Here is a 9,882-nt window from a genome sequence, read left to right as displayed (position 1 = left end):
GGGCTGAGCCTTAGCTGGTGAATCTTGGGGCTTAAGTAAACCCCTCAGGATCAACTTATTTTTGCGCTCCTGCAGGACTCTTGGACTGAATGCATGGCAAATCAAGCAAGAGTCCTGCAGGTGCACGGCGCCCAGACAATAAACACAAGAAGTGTAACCATCTGTCATTGACATCTTCTGACAGCACAAGTCACACTTCTTGAATCCGGACGGCTTAGGATCCTTGGACATCCTGAAAGAAAACCAAGGAAAGTAGTTTTGTACCTACCATAAATGTAGATGTTAGAGTGTATACCCTGCTGCAGTCATCACACTTGGGTTATCCTGCCATCAGGCGGTCCCCGCAGTCGGCCCAAATTCCAAAGTCTTGGTCCGGCGTCGGTTGCCGTCGCTTCTTCCTTGACGTCAGTGCGCCAGGGGTATATAAGAGGCATCCAACACCATTTTCTTCAGTTTTTCTTGCCCCAGATGTCAGGTGCCCCTCCAAAAAGGTGGTCAGTAGAAAGTACCAATAATAAAAGTTTAGCACAAACAAAACATCCCTCCAACTATAAGGAAATACACCACAAAGGTTGCATCGGATTTTAAGGTATTGAAAGGTTTCAGTTAGGTCAGAGGGGATGGAAGGAGGGTAACCTGGGCTGCAGCAGGGTATATACTCGAACATCTACATTTATGGTAGGTACAAAACTGTACTATGTTCGTGTTACCCTGCTGCAGTCATCACACTTGGGTTGAATCCCAAAGCTAAGGATGGGAGGTGGAGTCAAACAGGGTTAGAGGAGGCTAGAAGGCCCTGCAAAATTGCAGTGGCAAAGCCAGCTCTAGACTTAGAGTAAAGTGGTAAGTGATAGTGTTTGGTGAAAGTGTGTACTGAACTCCAAGTTGCAGCTTCCAGAATATCCTTGGTTGGCACCCCCCTGAGGAAAGCTGTAGATGTAGCTGCTGCTCTTGTGGAGTGGGGCTTTATGCTAGCAGGGACTGGTTTTCTATGATGGGTGTAGCAAAAACGTATGCAATGTCCTATCCATTTGGAAATGGTCTGTTTTGAGATAGCCTTTCCTTGTAATGCTGTAGCATAGGATACAAAAAGCTGGTCAGATTTTCTGAAAACCTTAGTTTTATCCACGTAGTAACGTAGTTGCCTGTGAATGTCCAAGGAGTGCAGGAGTCTTTCTCCTTTGTTCTGTGGATTTGGGAAGAAGGTGAGTAAATGGATGGTTTGATTTAGAGGAGGGGTTAGTTCGTAGAGAAACTCTGTCTTGATGAAAAATGAGGAAAGGCTCTACTGCCATTAGTGCCTGTAGCTCTGAGACTCTTCTGGCTGAAGTAATTGCTAGCAGCAGGGCAGTCTTCCATGATATAAACTTTAAATCAGCTGAGAAAGCTGGTTCAAAAGGTGGCAGCGTAAGTTTTTCCAGAACAAAGTTGAGGTCCCAAGTTGGTGTTGGTGCTGGTCCTGGGAGGCCTAATGTTTTTGGCCCCTCTGAAGTACTGCCTTAGAAGTGGATGTGAAAATAAGGGCAGATCCGTGTTGTAGTGAGCTGAAATAGCTGAGGCGTGGATTTTAATAGATGAAAAAGAAAGTCCTTTGTGTAACATCTCAGTTAAATATTGTAGTATCTGAGGTATGTCCGGCTCAAGGGTATTTTGGCCTTTAGCTTGGTTCCAGGCGCAAAATCTTTTCCATTTGTCTGAGTAAGCTTTCCTGGTGCTGGGCCTCCTGGCCTCCAGAATGACATCCATAACAGCTTGTGAAAGATGAGCTGGCTTGGTTGCTTAGGTGATTTGCCATGCAGCCAAATTTAAGGTTTTGAGCTGGCTGTGTAGAATCTGACTGTCTTGTGTGAGCAGATGAGGAATTTGTGGTAAAATCCAAGGTGGGCCGTGGGCCATGTTCCTGGGGCAATGAGTATCATCCGGGGTCTCTCCATCCTGACTTTCAGCAGCACCTTTGTGAGAAGGGGCAATGGAGGAAAGGCATATACTGTCAGCGTTTTCCAACTGAAAGAGTGCGCCCACTTTCCAGGCTTGATGGTGAAATGTCCTGGTGCAAAATTTTGATAGCTGATAGTTTTGGGGGTTGGCAAACAGATCTATGTCTGGGCGCCCCCATTTTTGAATTATCATTGCAAATACTTGTGGATCCAGTTTCCACTCGTGGGGATCCATGATGTTCCTGCTTAGGTTGTCTGCCAATGTGTTCTTTTTTCCTGGCAGGAATTGAGCTTGTAATTGAACTTGGTAAGCCAGTGCTGTGTTCCACAAGGTCATTGCTTGCCTGCATAGAGGGTAGGAGTGTGTACCCCCTTGCTTGTTTACGTACCACATTACTGTGGTGTTGTCCGTCCTTATTATAAGCTGTCCTGGATGTAAGAGGTCCTTGAAGGCTGTCAGAGCATTCTGTACAGCTAGCATTTCTTTTTGACTGATGTGCAGATTTCTTTGATCTGCAGTCCATATGCCTTGAATGCACTGTCCTGCCATGTGTGCCCCCCAGGCATAGTGAGATGCATCTGTTGTCATAGTTTGCCTGGCTGGGGGTAAGGTGAAAGGCTGACCCTTGTTGAGGTGACATGCCTGTGACCACCCCAGAAACTCCTGTTGAAGGCAGGGAATGAGAGGTGTCATTGTTTCCAAGCTGTGGCCGTGTTGAGCCCATACGCTTTTCAGGTACCATTGTAATTTCCTCATATGCATTTTTGCAAATGGTATTAGTAGTATGCAAGATGCCATGAAGCCCAAGGCCTGCAGAAGTTTTCTTGCAGGGAGCTGGGACTTTGTTGCCATTATTTTGAAGTATTGAGTTAGTTGTAGTTGTTTGTCTGGCGTCAGATAAGCCATCTGGACCGTTGTATTCAAGCTGGCACCCAGGAATGTTATATTTTGTGAGGGCACTAGTTTTGATTTCTTTTCATTTACTGTGTACCCTAGGCAACTTAGAAGGTGCTTTACAAAAGCCAGATGCTGTAAGAGAATGTCTTTGCTTTCTGCTTGGATGAGGCAGTCGTCCAGGTATGGGTATATTTGAATTCCTCTTTGTCTGCAGTATGCAATTACTGGTGCCAGGCATTTTGTGAAGACCCTGGGTGCAGTAGATAAGCCAAAGGCAGTGCAGAAAATTGGTAATGGGTTGAACCTGCAATGAAACGGAGGTATCTTCTGCAATGTTGTCTGATAGGGACATGCAGGTATGCCTCCTTGAGGTCCAACGTTACTAGCCAAGCTTTCTTGCCCAACATGGGAAGAAGCTGCTGTAGTGTTAGCATCTTGAATTTGGGTACTTGCAAGAAGGTGTTTAGAATCGAAAGGTCCACAATGGGTCTCCAAGCATTGTCCTTTCTGGGGACTAGAAAGAGCCTTGAGTAAAATCCTTGGCCTTGCTCCTTTGTAGGTACCAGTTGAATGGCTCTCATGTCCATGAGAGCTGTAATTTGTTTTTGTGCCTCGGCCCATTGATTTTGTGGCAGGGTTGGCATTCCTTTTATCCTTGGCAAGGTGTGGAAATGGAATCTGTATCCTTGTAAGATAATGTCTAGGACCCATTTGTCCTTTGTGATGATGCGTCAGTTGTCTGCAAAAAGTGCTAATTTTCCTCCCAATGGAGCTGCCAAGAGAGCTTTGCTTGGCAGTTTGAGGTTTAAGTCATTGTGTTTGTCTTCTAGTAGTTTGGGACCTGTCTTCTCCTCCCTTCTGTGTTGCAGTGCCCCATTGGCGAGGTTTGTAAAGGGTTTGTGCTTGACCTCTGCCCCTTGGGCGTCTGTATTTACCCCTCTGTGGTCTGTCAGAAGCTAGAAAAGACCAATTTTTTGTTGGCCAATTTCTGCTGAAGCATGGGGGTTGTACCTGTAAGAAATCTTTGACCGTCTGCATAGATTTTATCTTATCCTCCATTTTCTTTAAAACCTCTTCTGCTTTAACTCCAAACAAGACATCCTGCTGTAAGGGTGCATCTAGTAACTTTGCTTTAACATGATCAGGCAGAGTTTGTTCCTTTAACCAAGCATGCCTACGTATAACAGACCCAGTAACAGCTGCTCTACAGGAAGCTTCCAAGGAATCAAATCCATCTTGTAAAGTATGTTTGCCCACCTGTTCAGCTGCATGCAACAGATCCTGCATTTCCTAGAATTCAGACTGTTGAGGATGCGTGTTCATCTTTTGTTTTATTTGAGACATTAGGAACTTCTGGTATTTCGGCATGTGAAATTGACAATTTAGTGTTCTCACAGCTAGAGTAGCTGAGGTGTAAAACTTCTTCCCCCACCTATCTAGTGCTCTGGAGTCCCTTTCAGAGGGTACAGGATTTTTAGCCATAGAAGCCTTAGCCCCTTTGGGACCATGGGAGATTGTCTCTGTGTCAGCAGCAGGGCTTTTGTAAAGGAATTTGTGTGAGTCAGGCACTCTATAATATCTGTCTGGTTTGGCTGGAACAGGAGGCAGAGAATCAGGATTTAGACTAGATTCTAAGTAAACATCATCCACAATGTCTAAAACTGGAGGGATAGCAAGTGGTCTGTGCTGGGGGAGTAAAAGAAACGCTCAGAGCCTTTTCTTTGAGTCGGAGTAGTCCTGACCTTCCCAGTGGAAATGTTCCCTCATGTTATGTAAGGTTTCCCCAAAGGAATAGTCTTCAGGGGGAGAAGCTGAGGGAATGGAATCTTCAGCATCAGAATCTTCATAAGGGGGAAAGGAGTAATCCTGTTCCTCAGAGGAGCCTGAGGAAATAGTTGATCAGAGGAGGCATAATCCTCCTATTCTCTAGGCCTTTTGTCGTGGGGGGGGGGGTTGGGAATCCCTGATTAAAGAAATCAAATCTTCAGCCATTTTAAGCATCTGTTTCTTAGGCATGGGGCCTTGAACTGGAGACTGAAGTGCAGTCTTTTTTGGTTTTAGAGGAGTCTTAAGCTTAGCATAAGATTTTATGGTGAGAGTAGTTGGTCTGAAGACACCTTCTGAAACTGAAGGTGTTTCCAGAGCACCGGCTTCTCCTTCTGCAATGTTGTCGGTAGGGTCCAAAGAAAATGGCTGCGTCGGCCTAGAACTCTCTGCTTGAGAATCCAAAGCTGTCTGGGGTTGCAATTCTGCTGTCGCCAGGGGCTGCGTAGGCACCTCACTGAAAACCGGAGACCAGCCCAGCCGAGGCCTCGGAGTCTGGCTTCGATCTAGGCTGCCTGTCTTTATCTTTGCGTTTTTTATGCACGCTGGTAGTCGGTTGCTCTGACGGCATAGTGTAATTAAATTTCCTACTGAAGTAGTGAAGTGCGAAATCAAAGCGTCGCTTTATAGTTCGCTTATTGAACCTAGCACAAAACCGACAACCAGTGACATCGTGGTCTGGGCCTAGGCAAGGTATACAATAAGAATGAAAGTCCTTATGAGGTATTTGCTTCCCACAAGAAATGCAACTGTTAACTTTTTCTGACATCGGACTGAGGCAAGAAAAGGTTCCCCAATGGGGTACTTAGCTTTGAAGACTTCGGACTGAAATTCGATTCGAAAATCTCAGGTGTCGGCCGACTGGCACTTGCGAACTGCTTCTGCTTCGGGCACCACGTGGCAAGAAAGACTGAAGAAAATGGCGTCGGATGCCTCTTATATACCCCTGGCACATTGACGTTAGGGAAGAAGCGATGGCAACCGACGCCGGACCAAGACTTTGGAATTCGGGCCGACTGCAGGACCACCTGACAAGCAGGATAACCCAAGTGTGATGACTGCAGCAGGGTAACACGGTGAACATCAAGGAAAACACACGCACAGAAAAGTTAAGGTAACTAACCACAAAAAATACACACTACAGTTACCACAACCAAAACTACAAGAAAGGTTATATCTGCACTACTATAACCAAAATAAGAAGTTATGTACCTACCATAACGTTCCATGTTAGTTGTCTTCTCTCGCCTTCTTTCTTGCTTGATGGGTTCGGAGCCGATCCTCGGCTCCGACTCGGCACTTGCTTTAGCTCGAGAACTCCTTTTACCAGCTCGAGGCAGCCCCATATCCCATGATGCAAGGCAGTAAGTACCCAGATCTCGTTTGTTGACAAAGGGCAATAACACCAAGCATAAAATACTTCCCAAAGGAAGAAGAAACTTACAGATGGAAAAGGACCAGGTCTGAATGGTCTTTAGCATAATAGTTTCTTATACAAGGTCTGTCCAGGCCAGGGGGAAGGAGGGAGGGTCGCAAGAAAGAAGGCGAGAGAAGACAACTAACATGGAACGTTATGGTAGGTACATAACTTCTTAATGTTAAGTTGTCAATCTCGCCTTCATTCTTGCTTGATGGGACCGCCCCCAGCACCTCTATCCTGGGTGGCTCAATGGAACAAACTCTTGAGGACTGTAGAGCCAAAACTGGCTCTGTCCCTGGAGGCCAAGTCCAATTTGTAATGGGAAACAAAAGTGTGAGGAGTGGCCCAAGTGGCGCTGCACAAATAGTGTCCAAAGCCAGTCTAGCTTGAAAAGCTGTAGAAGTAGCTAAACTCCTAGTTGAATGTGCTTTAGGTTTTGAGCACAGCTGTTTTCCCCTGATCGTATAAATTTCAGTGATGACCGAAGAAAGCCATCTGGACAAAGTCACTTTAGAAACAGGAAGGCCTTTTTTATTATCCGCATAGGAAACAAAAAGTTGATCAGATTTTCTAAATTTTTTTGTTCTATCCAAATAATATCTAAGCTGACGGTGGACGTCAAGATAATGTAGTTTTTGTTCGGCTCTATCTGAATAGTTAGGAAAAAATACAGGGAGATCAATGGATTGATTCAGATTGTTCTATGAAGCGACCTTAGGTAAAAAGGATGGATTGGTTCTCAAAGATACTCTGTCTTTGTGAAAAATCAAATAGGGGGGTCGAACCGAAAGAGCATGAAGTTCAGACACCCTCCTGGCAGATGTAATAGCCAATAGGAATAAAGTTTTCCAAGAAAGATATTTCAGGGAACAAGAAACAGCTGGCTCGAAAGGGGGAAGAATCAAGGATGTCAGCACTAAATTTAGATCCCACTGAGGAGGAGGATTCCTGATTGGAGGCTTTAGTAGGAAAATTCCTTTCAAGAAGGCCCTGCAGAGCCTATGAGACATAATATTATGATCTGCTATCCCGACATGAAAATTAGAAATAGCAGCCAATTGAACTCTGACTGTGGAAGAAGAGGAGCCTGCATGAAAAATCTCTGCTAAGAAGTCCAGAACTGCCTGAACAGGGGCAGTAAAGGGATCAATATTTTGGGCCTTAGCCCAATAAGAGAAACGTTTCCATTTGCTTGTGTAAATCCTCCTGGTAGAGGATTTTAGTGAAGCTACAATGATGTCTCTAACTGGGTTAGAGATCAAAGGAAGCCTGGCTAAGGAAGGAAGTGGAGCAACCATGCTGTGAGGTTGAGAGAAGGGATTGACCGTGCAGCTGACCGGATTGGTGAATCAGTAGATCTGGCACTGGGTCCAGATGCCACGGCTGCACCAAAAGGTGATGATGGAGGAACGGGAACCAAACTTGTCGAGGCCAGTAAGGGGCAATGAGAATCAATTTGGCTCTCAAACGGTAGCTTTCTGGATCACCTGAGGGATCAGAGGAAATGGAGGAAGGCATAAAGAAGTCCCTGGGGCAAATCCTGGGTCAGAGCGCCTCTGGGGATGGCCTGACAGAGGGAAGAGGCTGAAGAAGTCTGGACATTTGCTGTTTTGGGGAGTAGCAAAAAGATCGCAACATGGACGACCCCATTCCAGAAAAATCTCTTCCGCTATAGATTGCTTGAGAGACCACTCGTGAGGCATGAGGATAGCTCTGCTCAATCTGTCCGCTATAATGTTGGTTTTCCCAGGGATATGCGTTGCTACCAGAAACCGATGAGAGGAGATCGCCCATTGCCAAAGTCTGAGCTTCTCGACACAAGGTGTAGGACTTGGTTCCGCCCTGTTTGTTGATATACCAAACTACAGACATGTTGTCTGTGTGGACTGCAATTGTCCCTATGGGAAGAAAGTCGTTGAGGGCTTGCAACGTTAAAAGCACTGCTCTCATCTCCAGGACATTTATGTGCAGATGGTACTCGAACGGTTGCCACGCCCCATGAACCATCCTGCCCTGATAATGACCCCCACCCGATCAGGGAGGCATCCGTGGTGACAGTGGCTATCGGGGACGGGGTACAAAGCACCTGCCTTGGTGAACCTGAGACGGTGATCCACCAAGCAAGATGTTGTTTGCATGTCTGTGTCACCAGAATCTGGTGACGCATTGGGAGTTGCTGGTATGACCACTGTGTGAACAGCATCCACTGAAGGAGGCGCATGTAGAATCGAGCCAGGGGAAGAAGAGTAATGGCCGCAGCCATGAGACCTAATACCTTTAGAACCATTCTGGCCTGTACTTTCTTGCTGGCCAGAATGATCCTGACATGAGTCTGAATGTCTGAAACTCTTTGTTCTGTAAGGGTAGCTGACATCCGAACAGTGTTTAAGTTTGCGCCTATGACGGTAATAGACTGGCAGGGCGATAAGGATGACTTTTCGAAGTTGATTGAGATGCCTAAATGAGAACAAAGGTCTATTGTGTAATCCCTGGCTTGTATAAGCTGATGCCTGGTGGTGGCTGACAGGAGCCAGTCGTCGAGATACGGAAACACCTGGAATCCTTGACGTCCTAGGTGAGCCGTGACCACTGCCATGCATTTGGTGAACACTCTGGGGGCTGTAGTGAGACCAAAGGGCAGGGCTCTGAACTGGAAGTGACTGGACCCCAGCCGAAAGCGGAGAAATCTCCTGGAGCGTCTGTGAATTTTGATGTGATAGTACGCATCCTGAAGATCTATTGAGCACATCCAGTTGTCCTTCTGTAGGAAGGGCAAAATTGACTGAAGAGTGACCATTCAGAATCTTGTCTTCCTGACAGACTTGTTGAGTCTGCTGAGATCCAATATTGGTCTCCAGTCTCCCGTCTTTTTGGGGACCAAAAAGAACCTTGAGTAGATTCCGGGCTCTGAATGGTCTATTGTAACTGGCTGAATGGCTCTTTTTTGCAGTAGTTTTGCGATTTCTAACTCTGCAATTTCCCTTAGACCGGGTGGTACATCTGGAAGGGAACTTGAGGGAAGGGACTTTCCTCGAAAGGAATTATGTAACCCTTGGATATGATCGACTGTACCCATCTGTCTTGAGTGAGGGAATGCCAGGCTTCTGGGTACAGTGATAATCTTCCCGACTGCCGGCAAGGAGGGACAGCCGGGCAACACCTCAGGGATGTTGAAAGTGCTTATCAGAGAGAGGCTCCCTGTTTCCCTGGTTCTTCGGACCCCTCTGCCTCTAGAGCGCGCCTGTTGTTGTTACCCCTCTGCCTCTAGGGGTAAACTGACCACGTGAATCCGGCGTGACTCCTTGGGATTTACGGAACCACATCTTCCCACCCTTCTGTCCTTTGGGATAAGGCCTAGAAGGGGTGGAAAACGGACTCCAACAGCAGAAAGAGTCTTGCCGTCCTGCTCACACCTGGTCAAGGTTTCCTTCACCTGAGGGCCAAACAAAGCTGACCCATCAAAGGGAGAATTTGTGAAGGACGCCTTAAAGGGATCCGCAAAATCACATAGTCGCATCCAGGCTTGGTGCCTAAGAGCCACACCTGTGCCTGGCTCTACTCGCCCATCCGCAGCATAAGATATTAGCCGCATGGAGGAGTTAGCAATGGAATTGAGGGTTCCTAGCTGCGAAGCAATCTTTTCTTGAGCCCCTGCAGCTGTAGGATCCTGAACTACTTCTCCCAGCTCCTTCAGGATATCTCTGGAGTCTGGTGAAGTGACAAAGATAATTCAGCGACGATAGCAAAGGTCGCTGAGGAAAACATCCGCTTGCCGTACCTATCCATGGTCCTAGAGTCCTTAT

Source organism: Protopterus annectens, chromosome 7.part0 (assembly GCF_019279795.1).
Source record: "Protopterus annectens isolate FY-2018-M chromosome 7.part0, PAN1.0, whole genome shotgun sequence".
In the NCBI taxonomy this organism is placed as follows: domain Eukaryota; kingdom Metazoa; phylum Chordata; order Ceratodontiformes; family Protopteridae; genus Protopterus; species Protopterus annectens.
This window is presented reverse-complemented; position numbering follows the sequence as displayed.